Source organism: Neovison vison, chromosome 6 (genome assembly GCF_020171115.1).
Source record: "Neovison vison isolate M4711 chromosome 6, ASM_NN_V1, whole genome shotgun sequence".
NCBI classification, from domain to species: domain Eukaryota; kingdom Metazoa; phylum Chordata; class Mammalia; order Carnivora; family Mustelidae; genus Neogale; species Neogale vison.
In genome coordinates, this window is record NC_058096.1 from 61,499,040 (window position 1) to 61,525,762 (window position 26,723).

The window sequence follows — 26,723 nt, forward strand, 5'->3', positions numbered from 1 at the left end:
TATATGAGATACTCCATTCTAGGTCTCCAAACCTCTTATCCCCTAAATTTTATTTCCTACCACAGAAAACTTTAGACATTATGAAAAATAATAAAATTTTATATTTTTAATGTCTTGGAATGCAAAAGTTATAAAATTCCTTTGCATACTTTATCTTGCTTCCTATTCAATAGCTGAAAGTGATTAAAATTTTGACTTGGAGTTATAATTTAACCTTAGTCATTATTGTATCCATCACAGCCCTCATTTGTGTTTCCACAGAGGTTAAAATCAAGCTGTTGCTGGAAATTCATAAGAGAAGAGAAGAAAATCTAGTATGTTTCTATTAACTGGGGACTGCAAGGAGGAGAATTTTGCAACTCTGCTCTTCTCCACCCACCACAGCCAACCATCTGCTCCTGACGACCTTGAAGGCTTTGTTCAATCCCACTTTCCTCCAGGAACTTACCTCATATGCTCTTCAGTCCGAATTTCTCCTTTTTTCTGGTGCTCCCAGACAATTTTATCTGTAACTTTACTGTGTACACTTTGCTGTGTTTTAAGTGGGTGTGTGTCTGATTCCTGTGGGAGATGATGAGCTCCCAGAGAGAAACCACCGTGCCTTTTCACCTTTGTCCCCCCAATGCACTTGGTGAGCACTTAACACACTTGTTATGGTTGAGCTGAGGAAACTGGACAGTGAAGTGCTTTTACTTATCATGTAACTACTATATACAAATCAACAATTGCTTCACTAACTGTCTGCAAAGGTATTTGACATATCCATAACCACTTTACTGACCAAACTTAGTTTGTCAAGTTACTTTTTATTTTTATTTTTATTTATTTATTTACTCAATTATTCACTTAATCATTCAAAAATAAATGTGAGTGCCTAGTAAGTGTTAAGCATTGTGCTAAACATTCAATGCAGCATGATCACGCTCAGAAGGAACTGTTGGTTTCTCTAAAGAAGTTTATAGCCTACATACCTCTTAAAAAGCCTAGAGTAGCCTTTAGAAGGCCAGGGTGGAGTAGCCTGGAAGGGGAACCTTAAAGTAGCAAAGATCATCAGTTGCAAGCTACCCACCATGGAGTCATAAGCCTCTCCATCTAAAGGAAAGGAATCCACATAAGCAGTCAGTGTTCCTGAGCCAATCATCCATTTTACAATTCATTTAATTCAAGAAAGAAAATGCTGCTGTGGAGATTATTCAAGTCCAAATGTTCCTGGTGAAGGTGCTTCCAGTAATTCTGGGAAAGAAGCCAATCCCCTAGTTTTATATGTAAATATTTAAAAAACACACACATATATATAAGCACAAAGGAAAGGTCAGGAAGACGTAAGTCTTTTAAAAATCTATTTTAATAATTTTTTTCTATAACTGTCCACAAAAGTTTGGGCTTTTTTGTAGCCTTACATTTTCTTTTACACAATACACCTGCTTTTTTTTTTTCCTAAACTAAATATTTCTTCCATCTAATGACTCTCTTTATTAGACAGCATCTAATTTGCATACATTTACATACAATTTAACTGCTAGCTTGTGAGAACAAAGAAATGGCTCTGTATTGTACTGAAGGACAATACTCAGTAAAGGAAGGTATAAAAACCAACCAGCTCAGTGACTGTGTAAGCTCTTTGTTTCAGATATACCAGGCTTTTTTTTTTTTTTTTTAAACATACCAGTTAAAAGGGGCAAAAATTATTTCATCAAACAATGAAAGATACAGCACTACTCTGTTTAACTGCCCATTTCCTCCCCAGCTTGGTTACTACAATTCAAGGGTCCAGGTTCCCTGAATCTACGAAAATTTCCTTCATTAGATTTGATGGATTCAATCCCTTCACATATTTTTGTTTCAAGTCTGATTTCTAAAACAACCTGGGATTCCGCTGTGATAAAGCTCTGTTCCAATGCTATGCTAATTTGTGCTGCCACCCGGCTTGTTCCACTAAGGGACAGGGTAAATATGACACATCCTGTTCTCCAGTTAAAAATGTATACCCTTACCCTCAGTAAGAATAGATTTTACTGAGACTTCTGGTCTTTATGTTATGAACCAACTCTTCTAAAGAAATGGTTTCCAGCATCCATTGGGGATGGGAAAGGAGGACCTGAACATAGGGAGTATATGCTGAAGGAGAAATAAAGAGTTGAATCAACTGTCTCCACTTTGCAATGCCACCCCTCTCTAAGTCTCCAAACCCAGAAGACTACTGGGAGATTTAAAAAAGAAAAGAGAAAAAAAGAAAAAGAACTGGAAACAGGGGTCCTTGATCCTCATTTGCTAGTGAATTCCTATGCTCTGTGACCGGGTAAGTCACTATGACTCTTCAGTGCACCTCTCATCTTTGATGCATCCAGAGGGAGATTATAGAAAGCAATCTTGAAGAGTTTGTTCAGTGTTTTGTAAATATTAACTATTGAAAACACATGAAATAAGTAATAAAGCTGCGGTCACAACCAATGAAAATAAACACTAGAGGGATTCCAGTTTCTGAAATGCCATGTGTAAAATACCGCAAAAACGAAATATGGTACATAAAAATGCTTCAAAATTACAACAAATGATACGGATACAAGGCAAGGAACTAGGACAATCTTAAAAATATAAAGCCACATATGAAGTGGCCCCACAGGCTGAATGGAAATATAATCCATAAGTGGGTGCTGGAAGTGGTCATGGAAGATGCATTTTCTTAGAAATATACTTAATACTTGGTTTGGCCTATTTTCTGCATCTGATAATTCAGATTTACAATTTTAATGACCAAAAGAGGTGTGAACTTGTCAGTGATAAGTGAAGAAATTCTACCACTCTGTGGGGCTGCAGAATGCCCACATGGTTTGGAACCTTCAGCAGCCAAACAGATTGCACAATCTCTACCAGCGATCTTGAAGCATGTCTGATTTTCCACCTGGTGAGAAGAAGCCTGAGTTAGAGACTTGTATTAATGCTGGAGTGCTGGCATAGACCAAGTGTGCCAACTTCCTAACCCATAAGCAATTCTGAATAATGATCTAAAATAGCACTTAAAAGAAATGATTAGATACTTTCCTTTTAAACTGTCCTTTTAAAATTAGACACTATCCCCTAGGTACTAACTAGATTCTAGTCCCTATAATGAGAAGAAAGGAAGGTGTTGATGATCCTCTGAAAACCATGGCTTAGCTCTAAAAACAGCCTTAAATTCCAGGGAAACTGACCCTGACCCCCATATCCCTGGCTGGATGAAGACGAAGGCAATTACCTCATGAGGGATTATCAGTAAGTTTTACATGAAAGTTCTGTTTCTAAGGTTCATTAGCTCTCTCTTGTTGATATAAATTTGAGGTTGTACTTATTTGTCATGTCATAGAATATTATCTGTTGGTACCCAGCACCAGACCTATTTTCTACACTTTAACAGATTAAATTCTACCTTGTTTGTTTGTAAAGCATCTCTTAATATTAACTCAGCCAACATCACCTGTGCTGGATGTGGTTAAGATCCACCTCCCCAAAGCATGTTACCACGGTGACAAAGTAGTGACCTAATTTGCACACACCTGCTGGGTTAATTGGGCCAAAATGAAAGATGATATATATGCTCAAAATCCAAAACTGATTTTTTCCTCAAAATTAAATATTTGATTTTTTTAAATTAGCAATTTCTAAAGCTAAGTAACATACTCCAGGTGTGCATTTGCCAGTTAATATACCCTGAATGTTTCATGACACTTGAGGAGCAAAATACATTGAGTGATGAATACAAATCTTTTATGTATTTTCTGTGTGCAGTGATTAGTATGAGTAAGTGGTCTCAATCACCAAATACACGAGATGTGTCTAAAAGGCCAGGCCATTGCCTCAAAGCAAATAAGGACATTTCATCTGTGCCAAGTTACCAGAGTCTGAGGTGTTCCTGAAAATGCAAGTTCATTTTGGAGCTACTCTCCACAGCCTTTGACAGCCTGTAACATCTCTTAGACAAAAACGTCACTTAATTCTGCTTGACCTCTTCCTTCCTCTTTGTACTCATCCTTCCCAGACCACTGATAGCTTTTCTTTGGGCCAAATAAAGTTATAGACCAGGAACCGATGGAGATATGAGCAGGCACTTGATGAGACTGCTGGTGAAGGCACAGCAACCTGTAAGAGGTATAGCTAAAGGCATCAAAAGCTTGAAAGTCAGATAGATCTGTGACCCAGCTATTCTGCTTATAGTAATTTATCCTAAGTACATAATCAGGGGTGTTCATAAAAATGTGTACACAATAATATTCATATGTTATTTCTAATAGAGGGAAATTGGAAGCAAGTTACATGTCCAAGAATAAGAGATTGGCTAAATTATTATAACATATCCATTGTGTGGAATACTATATAATCCATAAAAAATCATGCCATGGGAAAATAAATTAACAGAAACAAGTGTTCACAATATACTGCTGGTATCAGAATCCACAATCATGCAGAGTATAATCCTACATTTTTGCATGCACATATACATACACACATCAGAAAGTTAATAATGACCTTTTTCTATGTGGGAATTATATCAAGGATGATTTTATTGTCTTTTTTCTGCTTTTATTGTGTGTTCTAAATGGTTTTATCATGCTGGTGTATTACTTTTATAATTGAAAAATGAGTACTCTGTTAAAAATAAAGGGTAGGGAAAAGTTAAATTACATTTCCTGATTCTTCTCCCTCACTTACAGTTCACATCTCATCTGTCTTCACTTCTCTCCTGGTCAATTCCAATCATGAATATAATAGATGTTAAACAGAATAATGTTCTTTTACTGTGTAAATATTCCACTTTCCTAGCTAAATGGATCCTTTACTTATTTACAAACTTTACAAAAATGTCAGCCATGAGAATTGGTGTAGTCTCCAAGCTGCTTCTTGAGCTTAGAAAACCAAACGAAGTAACTGCCCTTCAGTAATGAGGATGACTTGAAGTGAACTTTTCAAAGTACAAATATGTCTATTTATCACTTGGCTATTGCATCCTGCTTAAAATTAGAACATTCACATTTTGATTTTATTTGTACAGTTATAAGGTCTTACTGATAAGCAAGTGCTTCTCTTAAGTAAGTAAAATTAACATTACCATACCAACTGGAATTGCTGTTAAAAGTATCTCTCTAGGGTTTGATTTATTCTATGATGCTTTTACTGATTTAATCACTGCTTAGATTATCAAAATACAATAACTTATTCTCATAGGTAAAAAAGTTTCTTGGGATTTTCCTATGTCATAAACAAAAGACATCAGTGATTGATAAATAAAAGAAAAATATGCAAATTTTGACATTTCAGTTCTTATTCTAGCACATTTTTTTTTTTTTTGGACTTAGTGCACTGTGCTTCCTAAAAAGTTCATGGAACAAAAAGTGATTAAAAGTTTATTTGCATGCCCCAAAATAAGTGTTAATAATATTTTTTAAATATGTGGTACATAAAAGTAATTTTTTGTTGAATTAAAGATGGAGATTTTAAAAAAAACTAAACCATCGATTTAGTTTGGATAATTTTTTGATGAGTTTTCTATACCCCAAAGGAAATGATTGATAAACCCAGCCACATAAAAAGTCTATAGTAAAAGTACAAAGCAAAAACTAAAAAATATTTTAAACATATCTTACAGAAAGTGTTATTTTCTGTTAATATACAAAAAGGTTATAAAAATCAATAGAAGATTAAAAAGAACCTTTACAGAAAAAGTGAAAAAATATTTAATAGCCAATTCACAGAAAAAGAAATATAAATAGCTAGCAAAATTTTTAAATGTTTTTAATCTAACTCATTAAAAATGCAAATCAAAATAATGATAGAATATAATTTTCACTTTTCAGCTTAGAAAAAATGTTAAAACTCAGTTTTGGTCAGGCTGTGGGAAAGCAGGAATTCTCATACACTGTTGTTAGAAATATATATTAAAATAATGTGTATGAGGGAAAATTTTTAATAAGCTGTAAACATTTTAATTACACAATTATTCTCAGAAAGTATTAAAATAAGTACAAAATATATTTAGAAGGATGTTTATTGCGATATTTTTTGAGCAAAAAAGAAATTGGAAATAACCAAATGTCCACAAATTAGGCAGTGGTTAAATACATCTTGTTATATCTATAAAGTGGAAGTATTAGCAGCTATTTAAAAAAGATGATATAGAATAATATACTATAGTATAAATACCATAAAATCTCTGAGATACGGTATTAAGAAAACAAAACAAAACAATACAAAGAAAACTTGAATGGTATGATTCTCTTTTCATTTTTATTTACTTGTTTTTCCCTCTGTTCTTAAAATAGAGGTATATTGGTAAATTTCTGTACACAAGTATACTTGGAACTATTTATCTCTGGTAATAGCACTATAAGTTGGTGAAGAAATATTTTTCATTTTATATCCTTGAGTACCAATTTACTTTTAAAAAAATTTTACCATGAATTTTTAAGATAAAAGCAGAAAAAACCCATTTGTTTGGTGTAGTGATAAATGGTGAAAAGTACTCTATACCGAATCTCTGGATCCTTCACTCTGTACTTGGCTACACCTATTCATTGTTTCCATTTCCTCCTGTAAAATAATTGAATTACACTAGAAAGATAGTATGTAAATTATCTTGTAATTCTACAGGTTATATTTTTATCTTAAGAATCCAGTACAGAGGGGCACCTTGGTGGCTCAGTGGGTTAAAGGCTCTGCCTTCAGTTCAGGTCATGATCTCAGGGTCCTGGGATTGAGCCCTGCATTGGGAATCTCTGCTCAGCAGGGAGCCTGCTTCCTCCTCTCTCTCTGCCTGCCCTTCTGCCTACTTGTGATCTCTGTCAAATAAATAAATAAACCTTAAAAAAAAAAAAGAATCAAGTACAGAATAATGGAAAAACATCTTTGAGATTTCAGTCTCTACTAAGCATCTACAGCTAGTACAATTAACAAATCTCTATTTGTACTTTGTAGACAGACTGTCATCACATCTTTATGATAACAGAGAACAATGTATAATGCTGAAAATTTTGACAGGCTGAGTAAACTGAATGTACTCACTATACAAGTAGTATTTCTGGGTATCAACATGTCCCAAGGTGTTGAAACATGCCAAACAAGACTGATCACAAATGTATTTTTTATATATTTTACTGCTAACTTCTAACCTTGCCTTGTTTACTTGACTTTATCCTTGATCTATGCTCTCAAATACACAACATGAGTAGAACAAAATGTCTAAATGGTTTATAATTTCAGGTAAGTATTGCCATATGCACTCTTTAAAAATTTGTGATATTCTGTAACATTATAGTGCATGCTCTTGAGTTATAAGAAGTATTCTGTATCTTTTTAATTTGTGGTATTTGAAGCTTCAGTATGATAATGATCTTCCATCATGACTTAATATTCTTGTGGTTTGGATCATTGTTTTTGAAAGCAAAACCTCTCAAAACAAACAAACAAAAAAACCTCTCAGTCATGGTTTGGAGGACAAATAATATGCCCACTTAAGTTACATGGTGGAAATTTTGCACCATGTTTTCTCTGAGAAAGTAGTTCTTTCCTCCATTTCTGGTTTTTAGGACTGTGATAAGAACAGAACCATGATTCAGTGGTATAACTGATAACAATGTTGTGTTATTAATCACATCACAGTTTAGTTTACAAATTGGAATGAAGGTAAAGCCTATCAAAAATTATATATATTTTTTTAGTTTCTCTAGTGAAAAAATTAAGCCCTTTCATCTAAGAACTTAATAATCTCTGAAAATGTTGTTTGGCTCCATTTTTCAAGTGCCCACAGTAAACTGTCTACCTCCTTGTGCATTTTTTCATATAGTATCAGCCTGGGTCATGGTGACGCTGTCGTCTGTTACAGCAGCAAGCAATGGGAAAATAATAGTGCCGTGAGTGCAATGTTGATTAGACACATTAAACTCAGGAAAATTCAATCAAATCTCATCAATTTCAATAATTTACCACCACACGTCCTTGTCTAGTTAGAGATAAACAATTTAATTTTGAATGAAGCATTTGGAAAAATTTCTACTTCAGAATGAAAGTAAAGATGAAAAGAACAGATTTCCTGTGCTCATCACAAATGGAAAGTTAACTACATATTCCTAAAAAGTTCTGTGCTTAATGGTGGTCTGCTATGAACTAATACTTAAAAAAAAATAAATCTAAAGATATTTAGTTTGACTTTCCATTTTCATGTACTGCCTGGATACATGGCAAAAGAGGAAAGGCGGTGATATTACTACTAGGAAAAATTATTTGCCAGAGGAGAAATGATGGTTCAAGAACCCCTGTAGCTCCTCAACCAATCCTTGGCACCAGAGCAGACAATGCAATTGACAAGGACAGCTAAGAGTAGCAATAAATCTAATTCCTTTGAGACCAAATTAACTTTGGCTTTCACAAACAACATGTTTGCCCAATTTTAGAGAGATATTGTTGACCGTCTTTAGTCCATTTCTGAATGCTTATTATTGCTTTATTTACTATCAGGATAAAAAGGAACATCAACCGGTTGTCCCTGAAGCAGACCTCTTAATTGCACCTTGTTAATAGTGAAGAGTCAGGGCAGGCATCCCCTTGCCCTTCTGCTCTAATACATATACACTTCGGTACCACAATCCTGAGCAACCTGTAAGAATACAGAGATCATGATGGATATTGGGGAGGGTATGGGCTATGGTGAGTGCTGTGAATTGTGTTAAGACTGATGAATCACAGACCTGTACCCTTGAAACAAATAATACATTGTACATTAATGTTAAAAAAAGAATATAGAGATAAAGTTTAGATTAATTTAGTTCCGTATTATTTCCTCAGAAAGCCCACCCATGACCACTTCCCACCACACCCCAGCCATCCTCTATCCTATTTTTTTGTTGTTGTACTTCTTGAAAAGCGCATACCACCTCCTAAGCATCCTATTTATGTATTTGTGAATTTGTTTACGGTCTCCTCCCATACACACACATTACCACCCCATGGCCATTTTAACTTCATGAGGTACAGGATTGGGGTCTTCTTATTTAGAGCTCTATCTGTAGTGCCTAGAACTAGCTCTGAATTTCTCCATGGTGTAAGAGTGATCCAGACCAGAGAGAAATCTGCAATTTAGCAGAAGGAGACTTTCTTCTCCTTGGTTCTTATAGCAACAGGAACAACACAAACTAGATGGAATTCAATTAATATATTTCGGGTGCTAATCAGTTTTATAAATCACAATCACATTTTCACATTTAACTATATCACTACTTCAGAGATAATTTAATTTTAATTTTAATTTCTATTTAATCTTTATTTTTTTCCTGGTAAGGAAGTCTAATACTTATTTCTAAATTTTGCTATCCCATGAGCAAGCTTTTATATACATTATAATTATGTGCACCATATATTATGTGCACCAGAAAGGAAGTATACCATAAAAGCTGTAACTTAAAAGAACTGTCCAACAGATAAGACTAGTAATAATTCATATAACTATGGATTCATATTTCACATAATTCATATAATCACTCTACTAATAAGTATATTTTTAAAATTCAAGTTGTTGGTTTATTGAGTATTCTTAAAGAAAACACATCTGTAATATCCCATAATCATGGAATTGACATGAAATTGACAAGGACAGCTAAGAGTAGCAATGAATCTAATTCCTTTGAATTCTAATTAACTTTGGCTTTCACAAACAACATGTTTGTCCAATTTTAGGGAGATATTGTGGAAAGGACAAACAAATGCTTCCAATTCTATTCCAATTCTTTTAGGAATGGCTCTACTTTGCTCCTTATGCCAACGCTTACTTTATCATGGGAAACAAAAACACTTTCAACAACTTGAGATTCAACTTGGGAGAAGCACAAAAAATTCTGTCTCAGGTCACTAACTGGGTACTTAAAGTTTAAAATTGACTTTTCTGAGCTGAGCTCTGCTTTTTCAGTCTGGTCCTGGATACTCGGGACTTCCAATTATCACTTAATGGATGTGTAATGGATGTGTATTTCTATAGATAGCCAGATTCATAATTGTCTAATAAAGGCCTTGCCTATGCTAAATATATAGAGATAAGTTTAGCTATCTCATGGTTTGAACAGCTAAAATCTAGTGCAATGTCTTTGTCACCCTGCAACACTAAATTTCAGGTGCATACTTGGCTTACAGAATCTGGAGGCCATTATGAAAAAATTTTCTGAAACTAATGATTTAATTTATAAGTAAAGTTATTTTAAAGTTCTGTGTATTTCATGAGATATTTGGTATCTCAGCACACATGGCTTCACAAAAAAGCCGAATGACACCAAAGTCAGTTTTGAAATTTGCACTGACTATAACCCTGTTAATTACCTATTCTATGCCTCAAGTTTAGCATTTATAATAAAAAGACGTTTCAGTAGTTGAAAAGAATACACAAGAGAATCATTCATGATTCAGTAAAATCCATAAAAAATACTAAGGTGCTAAGGCAACAAGTATTCTAATAAAAACTGAGCAGATAAACTGTGTCAACTACAGAGAGGAGAAAGGATTAATATGTGAATTTGTAAATAGGCCTTCCATAGATATTTACGATAAAAAAATAAAGTTATTCTCTCTAGTAGGTTGAACAGTTTCCCTCATAATTTCATGTCTACCTGGGTCCTCAGAATATAGTATTACTAGGAAATGAGGCCTTTGCAGATGTAAATAGTTAAGCCCCTTGAGATGAAATCATTTTGGATTTAAGGTGAGCCCTAAATCCAGTGACTGATGTCTTTGGAAGAAGAAGAGGAGAAAAGAGAGAGACACAGAAGAAATGGCCTTGTAAAGATGAAGGCAGAGTTTGCGGTTATACTGCCAAAGCCAGGGATACCTAGGGCCATTGGAAACTATAAGAAGCAAGAAAGATTCTTACCTAGAGCCTTCAAAAGGGATTGTAGCTGTGCCGGAACTTGCCTTTGGAATTTTGGCCTCTAGAACTATGAGAAAATAAATGTTTTAAGCTACCCAGTTTGTGGCCATTTGTCATAGCCGTACTGAGAAACTACTATACTCTCTCTGTACTCCGACATGGTGGAAGCAAATACAGCAGTTTCATAAGCGTAAATGGTGACGTCAAAATCTCCAGCTGATAGGAACATACAAGTATAAGGAAAGAACAAAGAGAAAACTTACTGGGAGGTTGCAGTGGTGGTTGCTGGGAGTAGTAAGTCAACTTTAAAAGGAAAATACTGCCCTCCATCTGGAGTTGTTCCCTCTTAAATCCTATAGACAGATGCTATCCCAAAGTAATGTAACTTCTTCTAATCCCATACTTTCAAGAAAGTCAAAGACTGCTCTAAACAGGTATCAGTCATTTTTTAAGAAAATGATGAGATTTTAAATACATAAATAAATATTTAAAAAGTAAATTATGACATTTATATTTCTTAGAATCCTTAGTAAAATACTGACATGAATAAATAATATTTTATGATGGTACATAATTAACAGCAAACATATTCTTAAAAATCACTTAAATGAACATAATTTAAGTAGGCTCCACTCCCAGTGTGGAGCCCAATGCAGGGCTTGAGCTCACAACCCTAAGATCAAGAACTGAGTGAAGATAAAGAGTCAACCATTTAAACTACTGAGCCACCCAGGTGCCCCAAGTGAAAATAATTTAAATAAGCCAACAAATTAGAAATTATTTACGTTGTTGAAGAACTGGATTCAGAAAATAAATATACCCATTTTTGACTAATGGAAATTTAAGTATGACATCAAGTGACAAATACACAGGGGAAAGAATAAATTTTCTTTTGGCATAGGGTTTATCTTATCCTGACATTGGCAAAGATACTAGTAAGTATGTATTGATTTGCTTAAGGCATCAGACCAGGATGAGTAAAAACTATGTTTGTCTATTCAGGGTCTTTTCTGGTTTCATACAAATTTTAGGATTATTTGTTCCATTTCTTTGGAAAAAGTTGTTGGTATTTTGATAGGGAATGTTGAAAAGGAAAATCAAAGCTGGTGGCATCACAATCTCAGACTTCAAGCTCTATTACAAAGCTGTAATCACCAAGACAGTATTGTACTGGCACAAAAACAGACACATGGGTCAATGGAACAGAACAGAGAGCCCAGAAATGGAACCTAAACTCTATGGTCAACTCATTTTCAACAAAGCAGTAAAGAATGTCCAATGGAAAAAAAGTCTCTTCAACGAATGGTGTTGGGAAAATTGGACAGCTACATGCAGAAGAATGAAACTGGACCATTTCCTTACACCATACACAAAAATACACGTAAAATGGATGAAAGACCTCAATGTGAGAAAGGTATCCATCAAAATCCTTGAGAACACAGGCAGCAACCTCTTCGACCTCAGCCGTAATGTCCACAACAGCCAAAGTATGGAAAAAGTCCAGATGTCCATCAACAGATGAATGGATAAAGAAGATGTGGTATATATACAATGGAATATCATGCAGCCATCAAAAAGCCTGAAATCTTGCCATTTGCTAAATGACATGGACAGAACTAGAGGGTATTATGGTAAGTGAAATAAGTCAATCAGAGAAAGACAATTATCATACGATCTCACTGATCCAAAGAATTTGAGAAATAAGACAGAGGATCATAGAGGGAGGGAGGGAAAAATGAAACATGATGAAACAAGAGAGGGAGACAAACCATAAGGGACTCTTAATCTCAGGAAACAAACTGAGGGTTGCTGGGGTGGAGGGCATGGGAGGGATGGGATGGCTGCATGATGGACATTGGGGAGGGTATGTGCTATGGTGAGTGCTGTGAATTGTATAAAACTGATGAATCACAGATCTGTATCACTGAAACAAATAATACTTTATATGTTAATTAAAAAAATGTTTGTCTCTTAATACCCCAAATTAACCATTTTTTAAAGTAACACTGAATTCAGCTCTCCAATTTGCTATATAAATTTATGATATTATAAAAGCAACATTTTAAGATAATTTTCAGTTTACCTATTTTTTCTGTTTACAGCATTATGTTTCTATGCTTACTAAATCTCAAAATTCAAAAGACCCAAATTCACTTACATTTTCTATCTTTAAAAATTATGACCTATAGTACAATTCTAAATTGATCTTCTTAACAAAAAATGAGAACAGCAAATAGTGTGAAAGGTGCAAATACTTTAAAGAAATATATTTTGAGGGATAAAAGATCTATTCACACATTTTATCCCAAATACAAAGAAATGAATATATTTTAAAAATAAGAAATTATTTTCAAAAATTCCCTTAAAGACCCTCAAAATCATAAGGATGACACATGTAGATATCCATCATTAAATGTTATATGTTCAAAGCAGAAAATACTGAAGGAATTATCCTTCTAGGAAACATTAAACATCAATTATTATTTTTTCTTTTTTTTTAACCTGAGAAATGTGCAGTAATGATTAGTAAATGAAATTATTTCTGTAGTTAATACATTTTAGTTAGTCAACCTTCTAATCAATCTTCTAGTCACCAAGTATACTAAAGGTGGAAATAAATGGTTCTAACAACACAGAGATGAGTCTATTTATATTTTAATTGTTTTTAGAGCATTGGTCTACTAACACTTTATAAGCTCAGCAAAATATAGATAATTAAGGTGTTTATGCAATCAGGTAGAAAGTGAACACAGTTGTATCAATAGCCAGAACAATTTCTATTGAATGAATGAATAAATAAATACAAAAAAGGTAAGCTTAAAAAGGATCAATATAAAAATTTAAAAATAAAATGGATCAATCTAAAAGTTATTTTAAATATATAAATTATTAATATCAAACAATTATATATCAAAAGAAAGAATTGGCAATCAGGAACAAATGATTCAATGATAAATATTAGTAAGGACTAGGATATGTAGTGTTTCTTGAATTCTTGCTTCTTTTTTAGGTAAGCGTAATGCTCAAATCAGTGCACAATAAAACTATGAGAGCTAGAGCAAATATTAAAAATGGTAGAGAAAGAAGGATCTATATAGTAACCATGATAAACACTTTAGTATATGGTTTAGGGTATAATTTTGATAATGAGGATAAAGGAAAAGAAAGAAGAGGAAGAAGGGAAGGAGAGGAAGGAAAAGGGCTAATTATATTTAAAAAAAGTTTTTTTTAAATTGTACTTTAAAAAAAAAGTTTTTTATATTGTATTTTTGGTATACTGCCATCTCTGATATACAGATGAGCAAACTGAGACTAAAAGTGCATGAGGGTGTGCCCAATATCTCATAGCCAATAAGATGTGCAGAAATTTAAATCCAGATCTTCAATTTCTTTTTTTTTCAATATTTTATTTATATATTTGTTTGTGTGTTTATTTATTTAGAACACACACTTGCAAATGGTGGGGGGTAGGAACAGAGGGAGAGGGAGAGAGATGGGAAAAGAATCTCAAGCAGACTCTGCACTGAGCTTGGAGCCTGACCTCGGCTTGATCCCATGACCCCAAGATCAAGACACATGCTGAAACCATGAATAGAACACTCAACCAACTGAGCCACCCAGACGCCCCACAGATCTTCTATTTCTAAACCTCATATTCCTTCCACTATAATGTCTTGTCTCTTTGTTCCCTGAAATTAGAAATATGTCACAAAATTATTAAATCCTATGATTAAAATACAAATCTCCTCCCAAACCCCCCCAAATTAAAAAAATTAAAAATTAAAATCTTCCAAATTAGTGTCAAGAGAGGCACAGGTTTTAAAAAGTTGTTGTTATAGGAAGAAAGTCCTCTTTGAATCACCCTCAATTTTAAATATAGAATATTGGCAGCAAGAAGGTGCTCCCCAAACCATCAGGTGAAGGTGAATTATATACTATGAAGGTAAAAAGTAAGAACCTGTAGAAATGTAAGAGAGACTAGTTCAGATAGGAAGAATCAATGAAGTTCTCCCTGAGAAGGTATGTTATAATAAACAATAATATAATACTGCATAAAATTTGTTCTATTTATAGAAATTTCTAGAAAATCTGTTCTAGAATTTATAATTCTAGCATAGAAGAAAAATGTTCAAACTAATAATTACATAACCACCTACATATTTATGACTGAGGACTATTCATTATCGTTGATAAGCCACACAATTTCATATTTAACTCATTTGTTTATATGATGCCTCAACCTAAAAATGATCTCCTTTTTCCTTTCAAACATCTTATGTCCTATGTTTCATGTTATTTCAAGGTCTAATTCAAGCCCCGTTTCTTACTTGCAGCTCACTGAACACTCTATCTCCATGGAATATCTTCAGTACTTAATGACTTAATCAGCAATAGCAAATGGGTTTCATTTTACATCCAGCTTCCACCAATTAGTAATAGTTGTCTAAAGTATTGTCTTCAGGAGGAGTCTTTGATCAAGTTATGGTCTAGTGGCAGAGGGAACCATGATGGATGGGTGATGTCCTTCATGAGCACTGGAGGGGAAGCAGGACATCAGGTCCAGGGCATTCATTTGACAGGAATGCTGATATTTTCACTTTTACAGCATTCATTTGACACCAAATCCAGGTCTACAGTGTGCATTTAATACCGAGAGTGACTTATTTCATTTTATTTTTAAATTTATATCATGTCTTTTTAAGAATACCGTAAGATTCTTACTGTTAAGGACCATATACAACTCTTTAGGTCCATAGTGTCTAGACATGCCTTGCAAAGTAGGCATCTGATGATGATAATGAAATAACTTTTTTGGAATTCACTCATTACTATTATTCATAAACTCAATTTGTCTCTTAGTTTCTCTCAAAAGATTATCAATGCCAAAACCATGTCAGAAAGAACTCTGTAACTATAAACTTAATACACTGTCTTTGTCATCTCCAGGTTCAAATGAAACATTAGGAAATTGATAATATTTGAATTAAACATATGCCTACTAAATAATACAGTGGGAAGAAGAGAAGATAAAGTAAATACACATTTTAAGTGGATTTTAACCATTAAAAAAATTCCAAATATGTTTCTTTTAAAATATATTTTATATATTTAGTACATCTTAGAATTTTTATCCTTTTTAAGTAGACTGCATCTTCCTGGACGTAATAAGTGTTGAAGAAATCCATGTCAATTAGAGTTACATTAGAAAAATAGTTTTTACATTCTCCCCTGCTAAGCAAATGTATTTATCATATTCCATAACAGCTCACAGTTTGTTATACATTAACTGCTCATTCTCTGTGCCAATAAGACTGTGCTGGAACAGCAAATGAATTTGGTGTGTTCATTTAAATGATTCTGCAAACCGCAGGCTACCCAGTTGTCTAATGATAAGAGAGCCCCAAAGCCACCTGATCACCATTATACTCACTTATTATTATTATTACTATTATTTTTTTGGACTAGCATGGTCAGTACTGTCAGGATCCCCATACCGAGAAGAGTGAGAAGGAAAAGTATACCTCAGACATAATGATGAAAGGGGGCTTTATTAATTCAGGCACCAATGATGATGTGGCTAGATTGGAAGGAGAATGGAATATAGGGTCTGAAGTGCTTTATCTGCTCCAAGACCAATGCTGGTTTTGGCACTTCTTTCACTCTAGTGAGTTGCAAAAAAACAAGCAGGTGCTAGCAATCTGAGAGACCACATGCCAGCTACAGCTGCTTCAAACTGATTCAATTACATCTGCCTGAATAGTCCCAGGACATCAAACCAGTTGAAGAGATCCATAGGTTGCAAGGAGATCTAGTCTGTCCTGAGACAACCACCTGCAAATCTCCAGGTTTGGAGATGAATGATTGTTCTATCCCTAGGCATAGCGGAAAAGACGGGTTGGGGGCAGGGGAATGGGGAATGCAATTTTAATTCACTTTAAACTTAAAAATTGGTTGGAGCCAGCAAAAAAGGCCCTTCTAATTTTCATGTTTAAAATCTGACAGTAGCTGAGGTCTTAAGGATACCTTGAAATAGCCTGATTTTGTGAGAACATTTCCCAAATCATTGGGTACAGCACATTTACAGAACATGCTCTTGGGATCCGGACTTCGCTCCAAACCTTGTTTGTACAAAAAGGGGCCAAGCAGCTGGGAAATTCTGGAGTGGAGTGTGTCCTCATTAGTTCCCATCTGCCACCAGAACTCAGCTCATGGCAAGTTTGGCTAAGTCCTGGTGTACTCAGGTCCAAATGTGGGTCAGTTTTAATTACACTATACAGAATTCACTGTGCAGTTTTTAAATCCTTATTATACAGCACAGAGAAATGGGCAGCTCTCCAGCTAATCAATTTTTCAAAAGTACATATATAAAATTTTTAAACCAGGGTAGACAGACAGTAGGTGGGAAAAAAATCTTATAAATGAGTACAAGGGTTACTTAAGAGAATTATTAGCGAAATTGGGTCATGAGCAAGTTCTGTTTTAAAACTTCAAAGTCAGAAACAAACTGTTCTGTTGATAAGAGAGAAAACTTAAATAAGGTACACAATGCCCTTGCTCTTCAGTTTGAGTAAGTAACAAGGCTACAGCTAGTTTACAGTAAATACCTACAGGGACACTAGTCTTCATGGAAGCAGAGATATTTCTTAGTCTGTCATTCTTCACACCTCATCCCTTTCAATGTTTATCACTCATGGCAGCGACTGTAGAAAAGGAAAAAGAATCACAAACTATCTGTTAAGAGTGAAAAACAAGGATGAGGGAGAAGAAAGACAGAAAGGAGAGGAGAGTGCACATGTGCTGAGTATCAGACGCTGGGCATGACTTGGCTCTCAGTGCCATCCACACCAACTAGGGCCAGAATCAACCCATGCAGTCTATGTTCAGAATCCATCCTGTCCAAAAGCTTCATCAGGTGCAGAAGAGCTAAAACACTAAGCTTTCAAAGACGACTGTCAGCAAAAAAATCCAGGAGTGAAGATGTAGGCAGCCAATGCTGTGCATTTAGCAAAAGCACAATGCACCATTTTTAATGGATAAAATATTCTTAGGCACAAGCCCTAATGATGATCCCCCCCCCAAAAGAACCTTAAATGAAGGCTCAAAGTATTTTGGGAGGTTTTGACTGAGTCGTTTAAAACTCATCCATTAAAAAGCCAGCATGGAATTCTATGGGTTCAAATATTAGCAATTTAACATGTACTAGCTGTGTGTGACCTTGGACATATTGCTTCTTTTCTCTGAGTTCAAGTTCTCTCACCTGTAAAATGGGAAATAACATCCACCTAAGAGATTGTTGTAAGGATTATCAATAATACAGATAAAACATCTGGAATATAGAAGTCACTCAATAAATGTTAATTGTTAATCCAACTATTATGAGTTAAATTGAGCCCTCAAAAGAGTTGGGGTTCTAACCAAAGTAAAATGGGTCCCACAAAATGGGACTCCATTTGGACAGGGTTCTTATAGAGGTAATCAAGTTAAAATAAAATAATTAGAGTGGGCCCTAATCCAATATGACTAGAGTCCTTATAAAAAAAGGGAAATTTGGACACACAGATAAGCATGAAGAGATGAGAATGTGAAAAGACACAGACAGAAGATGGCCATCTCTAAGTGTATAAGAGAGAAGCCTGGAACAGATCCTTCCTTCACAACCCTCAGAAGGAACTGGCCCTGCCAAAACATTGATACTGAACTTCTGGACTGTGAGAACCAAATTTCTCTTGTTTAAACTGTCTAGTTTATGATGCAGCCTAGCTAAATAATACCCAACTAATTAAAAATTTCATTAATCATCAATGTTTACTTTGACCCATCATGGTCTAAGCTGTACACCTGACATTAGGCAAGATAACTTTATGAACTCTGCTGAGTAATAGTCTACTCCATATATTATCTAGTGCTTTTTCCTTCTTTCTGATTGCTGTTAAGGCAGATACTGCTACAACATAAACAGGATGGCAGAAAAAAACTGGTTTACTTAAGATCATCCAGTTTTTATTAAAGATAATTAAGGGAAAATCGTACACAATCATACACACAACCATACACATGTAACTCACTTTTCTACTGTTGAGAGAGTTTGCATTAGAGAGTATCAGGACATTTTACCATACTAATTCCCTTCTCAAGTGAATAATAATAAAAAAAAAAGACTTATACAGCCATTTACTCATTGCCAACTATGCCCCCAAAATCTGAGGCTGCTTAGTGACAACCTTCCCAACAGAACCAACTAAGTCACTAGGATGCATGGAACATACATGGTTTAATTGAGGAAGCTGTGTTCTTCATTGTTTGCAAGAGACTGGTTTTAAGGGTCTCTGACTTTCAAAAGAGGGGTGGTAGTTGTCTGGGAGTTGTATCAAAGCCCTTCCACTGAAAGGTACATTTCCATAGTCATGTACATTTAAGGGATGTGATTATCTTCATCTTCAGTTTTTCTTTAAATAGCCCTGGCCTTCTACAGACATGTAGCACATGTGCTTAGAAATGGTGATTTTAAGGGTGCCTGGGAGACTCAGTCGCTTAAGAGAGGCCTACTATTCATGTCAGCTCAGGTCATGATCTCATGGATTCTGAGATTAAGTCCCATGTTGGGGTCTGTGGTCAGGGTGAGTCTGCTTGGGATTCTCACCCTCTACCCCTCCCCTCACTTATGCCTGCTCTCTCTCTCTCTCTCAAATAAATAAATTAAATTAAATTAAATTAAACAAGAGGGGAAAATAAAATTAATATGTAAGGAATACTAATTAATGCTGTGCACCAACTAAAGCATTTTGTATACCTAATCTAGTTTAATCCTCACATCTATTATTTAAAAGTTAGATATCCTTGTCACCATACTTTACACCAAAATTGAAGTTTAGTAAGGTTAGGCAACTCTGGTCAGGTCACACAGCCACTGCAATGTAGAACTGGGACTTCACTGCAGGCAATTTGGACTCCAAAGCTCCTAAATTCAAACTCAGGAAAAAGATTTAGAATCCAAATATCCTAAAAGGTATTTGCAATTTACAGCCTCCTTTAAAGTATCTGAAGTTGCGTGGATAGCAGATATCTTGCTAAATCTGACCCAGTTTATTCTCCTTAAGAAGAAATCAGTTATTTACAAACACAAACTTCAATCAACTTAGATAAAATTAATTTCATTATAAGAATACTGAAGGTCTTAAAAAAAAAAAAAAGAATACTGAAGGTCTTTTAGATTCAGTACAGTGGCAGCTTTTTTATGATTAGTATTCCAGGAACTTTATATAGTCCATTTACTTCTTGGAGATAAGCAATCACCTCTCAAAGCTCTAGTAGGAAGGTATTCCACGTGAGATACCTTACATTAGAATCAAGAATCAAGAGCTCCATGTTCAAATTCTGCATCTCTTACTTATTAGACTATATAACACTGACAGGTACGTGAACTTTTCTGAGCTTATTCCCTCATCATGGATACAACACTGATGTTAAATAGATGACCATTAAGGTCCCTTCAAGTTCTAACACTATATGACATTGAGAATCTCTTCTAAAGTATAAGAAGCCTAGATAACACTGGATAAAACCTCTAAGACAATCTATGTGACAATGCACAGGCCAGGATCTACTTGCTTTCAGGCAATTAGATGGTCTTTCTTTGGTATCTAAGTTATAATAATGATGGTAGTGATAAAAATAATAGTAGTATAGCTAAGATTTATTGAGCACTTGCTATGTGCAAACCACCAAACTAAGAATTTTACATGTATTGTCTGATAGTTAACTCAACACAACAATAGATGAGGTAGACACTATTATTTTTCCAATTTTCCAAAGAAGCAACAAAGGAACAGAAAGATTAGATAAGTTGATTGGGTCTATACTCATAAGTGGCGATACCAAAAAGAGCTCTATTGACATAGAAGAAAGGAAGAAAGGAGAAAAAGAAAGGATATTTAGACATGCTATGTTCTTAAATGTTAATTTTCTTCCCTTATTACTTTAACCCTGAAATTACAGAAAAAATCTACACTTATGCCAGGCATCCTGGGGCTTGGCAATTTCTCCTTCCTGGGGATTCTATACTATATTTTCCGCTACAAGTCAGTGAAGCAGCTACTGTTACCTAGTTTAGTATTCTAGCTAATCAATACTCTTGCCTCATCTCTTAATTTCTGATGTTGAGACTAACAGAAGAATATAGTTTATTCTATCACACTGATGTTCTGGGAAAAAAGAATGCCCTTAATGGTGGCCTCTTAACGCACTGATATAAACTAAGGTGAAAGAAGAACTGTTCCCAGAAGAAACGTACTTCCAGGCCTAAAGACATCCATGAATAACATTAACTAGTGGTATCAAAATTTGAGAACCCTAAACAAAATGTTTTGATGCACTAGACACTGTCCCTTTCTGCAGCCTCTGCTATTGTATGTGACCGCCAAATGCAGCACAAAACGGATCTCTAGAGCGGCCTCTCCAAAGCGGGTCTTAACTACCCTATGTTGACTTTACCTCTACTTGGCTTCATCCCTACTTATTTACAGTTAGAATTTAGTGAATAACAGAAACCATAATTATAAATGTGTATACAGTAAACATAGGGCCCATTACTTACGTTTAGCCAAAGCAGTTACAGATTTTTAATACAATCTGATCTTACCTGACATGAAGAAAGTTAACATACGTTACATTTTTGTTTTCAGTGAGGTAGAGATTGGGAAAGACCGGGCAGGGGGATCCGGTGATAGAAAAATGGAGAGGGAGAGGTGAAGAGAAAGTGATATCTCAGGAAACTGATAGCATTGAACATATTAACGCTGATTTGTTTATTCCTATGCTGCACAGTATATCTAAAGTGAGAAGTAACTTAGTCACTGAATAGCTCAGCATTGTGTGAAAAATAAGTCTAAAAACTTTTCTCATGGCAAAAATAAATATAAAGTATATTGCAAATAGTGTCATGTAAAGTCCTGATTATAACGAAGATCAATTCTTACATATTCATTCCTCATTTTAAGATAGAATTTATCAGTAGTAGTCTCATCTCTGTCTATTCAGCAGTATGAGAACTAAAGGAAGTCCAAAGACCCATCCAGAATATAACAAGTAACACATTTCTAAGACTCTCTATTCCTCTATTTCCAATACAACTCCAGACGTTTTATTCATATACACATTCATCCAACATTTCCTGACCACCTACTCTGTATAAAGCACTGTATTAAAAGGCTGTGGATAGTCCTCTACTTATCTCGGTACCCGTTTCCTACTCCCAAAGAGGTTAAGTTCATATTACGGTGATTAAGAAAACAAAAAAAAACAAATGAAAACAGCTTAAATGGAACAATATAAAGACAAGATACACTAGCTCTAAGATTTTTGTTACCAGATATTAATGGCAACTTCTTATCCTTTAATATAGCATTGCTAAGGAAAATAATGCAAGTTATTTGAAAAAGTTTTCAATATCAGGAATTTGGGACTACCAAATACATTATTTACTTAAATACTTTTTATATTAAGTTGCCATTTTTATATTGCATGTAAAGAACTTGACTTAATTGGTATAAACTAGTCTCTAGTAGCTTGTCTACGCTAAAATTGTAGATATTTGTCAGAAAGTAGGTAGAGCTATTAACATCTAAAACAGCAACACTTAGGAAAAAATACCAGGTGACAGGGATTTTGTCAAAAGTAAAGGTTAATATTCCAGACTTAAAATCTACAGCCAGATTTCAGACCCTTTCCTAGGACTACCATTAAGTAAGTTTTACTGTTCTCTTTCTCTCACTTCCACCCAACTGCAACAGACACATGCACAAATCAAGAAATCATCTTATAATACACACTTAAATTCTCTGAATATGCCCCATGTGTCCACTAATAGCCAAATGCTTTCAAATCTGTTCAGCTAAATGGATCAATAACTACATCCAGTCTCACATAGTGGGGTTGCCAACATGGTGAAACTGAGCCAAACACAAATTGTCTCTACCAGGACAAAAATTTTTATCCACCCAGTAATCCAGAGAGATCGACTTTTCCTAGGTATCCTTTAGAGAGGTTAACATGCACATTATCTACAGCAGTCAACAGCTAATAAAATAAAATAAAATAAACATGTTGAGACTAGGATGAAGGGTTTGGAGAAAATAGTGGGTTTTATAATAAACCAATGTAATAGTTCAAGGTCTACATCAAATAAGAATCTTTCAAATTCAGAGTACACAAAATACGTAACAGCTAGAGCAAACTGCTAACAAGCTTCTCTGTATGCTCACTCATATGACACAGCTGCAAGAAACAATCGAGCAGGTGCAACCAAGCTTTTGAGAATTCCTGCCTGTTGCCCAGGAACCACAACACCGCACAGTTGAGATTTTAAACAGGTGCAAACTTTTTTCCATTCCTCTAGTGCTTGAGACAGTACAGCAGACAGTACATCTGCAACCACTCCTTACCTAAAATCACCACAGAAAATAAACTCCAAAGCAGCAAAAAGAAGTTTGAAAATAAAACAATAATGTTAAAAACAGTGGTTTTGCTATAGTCTCTGACCCCATATCAGCAGTCACTTTAATAATACAGTTCCATAAAACACTGTCTAATCTCTTCACCAGATGAATGCTTTGTAATTAAAATTATTCTGCCCCATCAAATCTTAGAAATGTTTATTTGGTTCTTACAATAGAATGAAATGCAAGGTATGTATAAAATGCACTCTCCTTTGAAGCTGTCAATATTTATAAGTGCTCAAAAATTAACATTTTCACATTTTGAAATCTGTAAGCAATTTTAATACACAAAACTAGTAACTTGTCAGTTAATACATAGATTTACATAACTATAAGTAATTCAAATACATACCTGTGTAGCTATGGGGCACAGACAGACGTGAAATTTATCAGGCACTCTGAAATGCAAAACAAATATATAAGTAAAAATTAGTTTTCTAAGTGGAGCCAGTATTTATGCTGAGGTAGTTTCTGCAGAGAAGTAGAAAAGACAGCAGTCCTTAAAGAGGTGAATAATTTTATATCTATATTTTCCCCAGCAGATCTTTCAGACCACCCCAAATTCATATGTGTGAATAAACACACAAAGAGTCCCTTAGCACTGTTATCAAAAGCAAGTACCAGTGAGGGACTAAGACTCACCATGGCCCCTAAAATGAAAATGCTTTCACTAGAGGACGAAGCAAACACTTAAAAATGATTTTTTTTTTTTTTTTTTTTTGGTATTCTTCCAACACCATAGCCTTCCTAAAACAAATATGACTGTTACTCTTTAAAATGAAACCACTCAGATTCATCTGCACTCAGTTTGGATAGAATACTGGTAAGGAAGAAAGGTGCTTTTGTAGAGCAATCCACAAACATGCATAAATAAATAAAACCTTTGAATGTTCATTAACTTTAGGTTACAACAGCAAATAGGAGATTGTTTCTCTACAAGAGGGGAGGCTAAAGTCACACCAGATATAATGCCTCAAGACAGCCCACTTTGAGAAAACTGCCAGTGAAGTAAGTATCAATACAGAAGACTACGCAAATCGAGCTCAAAGTACGCAGAGTTTATGATTAGACCCGAAACATATTTGTATGTAGGTGGAAACTGCATTGCAGCATGTGGCCTCTGGATAACTTGGACTCTTAAAAATACCATAATTCTTTCTGAAAGCAAACTGAAATGTTTAATTTACGTATTTCTAAGCATGGTTAATGAAGGTAAAAAGTCAGTAGGTCTACACACTTGCCTAGAAGTGTATATAGGAAATAATCAATTTTGATGGTTAAATTCAATGAAACACCATCTTTATACACTTCTGATGGGACTTTGAATTGCTAAGAAATTTTGGGAAACTATTGGGTAAGATGTATCAAGAACTTAAAGTTTTTACTCAGTGATTTTATTTCTAGGAATCTATCTTAACATGACTGAAAACCATAAATCTGCAAAGGAAAAATTATGATAGCAAAAAAACTAAAAGCAAACTACATGTTCCAACAGTGGAAAAAGTAATTAAAGCATAGCACATCTATGTAAAGGAATATTTTGCAACAATCCATAAGGTAACTTGTGGTACTATAATGTTATATAAACATGTAGGGTACCAACTGCATGGACATAATGAAATTGTGTAGATGACAAAAAACAGAAAGAACACACAAAAATATTACAAATGATTAGATCTTAGATAATTAGATTACAGATCATTTCAATTTTTGCTTTTTATTTTTGCATATAGTCTCTGCAGTAAACATTACTTTTACAATAGGAAAATATATTAGCTGGCAGGGTAGGAATAAAAGAAAAAAGTAATAGAGTGCCATATGGAAATCATAAATCTAACCTTCCTAAGTGAAATAAATTAATTCAGTCACACATAAAATCCACTAAGTATACCTACAGTGAGAAACTCATCTTCACTATTTCCTCAGAGGGGTACAGCCAGGGTCTCTTTCATCCCACTGCTTTAGAATCTACACCAGTAATTCAATAACACATTTTTAATCATCTTAGTTAAACTTCTTTAATTATGCAGAGTGAAATGATGGCAAGAACAATTTAGGACTGCAAATCTGTTCAACCTATTATAGACTAATTTATTCACTAAGTCAACAATATTTAGTGAGCATATAGTATATGCAAAGTATTGTATTGGCATTATGATATGCTAAAAGATAAAACAGACCATATCTTACCCTCATAGAGCTAACTATTTAAAAGTGCTAAAAAAATATGCTCATATACTTTCCTATTAACTTTGGCTAGAAACCCAAAACTGTTCTTAAAAACAAAAAACGAAAACAAGGAATACGTATATATAGCTCACATAGAGATGTAAATACAATATAGTTTAAGGTATTTGCGATAGATAAGGTACATTTTAAAACGAGAAAATATATATCAGACTTGTTCTTTCATATTATTGCACAAAAACTGATATTTAGGTAACATTCAAGAAAGAGTCATGAGTACACAAGTGTATATCACTTATAAAATGCCCTAATAAATCCCTTTAAGTATTTAATTTTGTTTGTTATATGACCTACTTTTTGTTAACAGAGAATTATATAAAAGAGACCAGGTACGAAGACATATCTAATCCAACCTCAGATGCCAGATATCTAAGCCTGTCTTAGATTATCTAAAGCCACACAAAACATATGCACAATTATTAACAGGCTATAGTCAATTTATTGACAACCGAAGTAGAGAAGTGGTTACTTGCTAACCTTGCCAAAGACACTGTTACGTCTTTAAGGCAAAGGAAAGGAGACAGGATTGGAGAGATGAAAGCTGAGGGGATCTCTAACAGCCAGAAGTGGTGATGGGGGTAGGTGAGACCATTTTTATCGTGTGGCTAAAATGATGCAGAATAGAGCTTCTCTTAATAGCAGTTCAGCTTCCTTTTGGCCCATAACCATATTGTAACCAGCATTGGCCCCTCTGAAGCAACACAGGATTGTTTTAATGGGGTCAGCTTGCACGAGGAGGTGACAAGAACAAAGAGAAGCTAGTCATGTGAGCAATGATCTGTTGGTCTGGAGCTCAACGGAGCTCCGCCCAGCAGCAATTATATGAGGTAGTGCGGTAGTTAAAAGAGTAGCTTTTACCCTCAGAGAAACCTAGAATCGAATTCCAGGGCTCTCTCTTCAGTCATGTGGTCTTGAGCAAGTAACATTTTCCCTGTCTGTAAAATGAAGATCATGTTACCTACCCTTATAGGAGTGTTTGTGCCTATTGCATGTTATAGAAATGTAAAGGAACTAGCACACTGCCTGCTATAAAGTAAGCATTGTTGAAGGGAAGCTCTTAGTACTGCTCTAGTTGTTTGAGAAAAGGAGAGGATATCTGTCCCTTT

At 34.7% G+C, this 26,723-nt stretch overlaps 1 protein-coding gene across 5 annotated transcripts in view; it reads right to left on the reverse strand.

The window, feature by feature from the left end:
* The window catches only part of ZBTB20 (zinc finger and BTB domain containing 20), a 782,602-nt gene that overhangs the window by 534,404 nt on the left and 221,475 nt on the right, over positions 1 to 26,723 (reverse strand). For all 5 annotated transcript variants that reach the window (XR_006384974.1, XM_044251429.1, XM_044251419.1 and 2 more), the window contains one exon: positions 23,723 to 23,768. The gene's annotated coding sequence lies outside the window, so the exon portion shown is untranslated. The remainder of the gene's footprint in view (positions 1 to 23,722; positions 23,769 to 26,723) is intronic.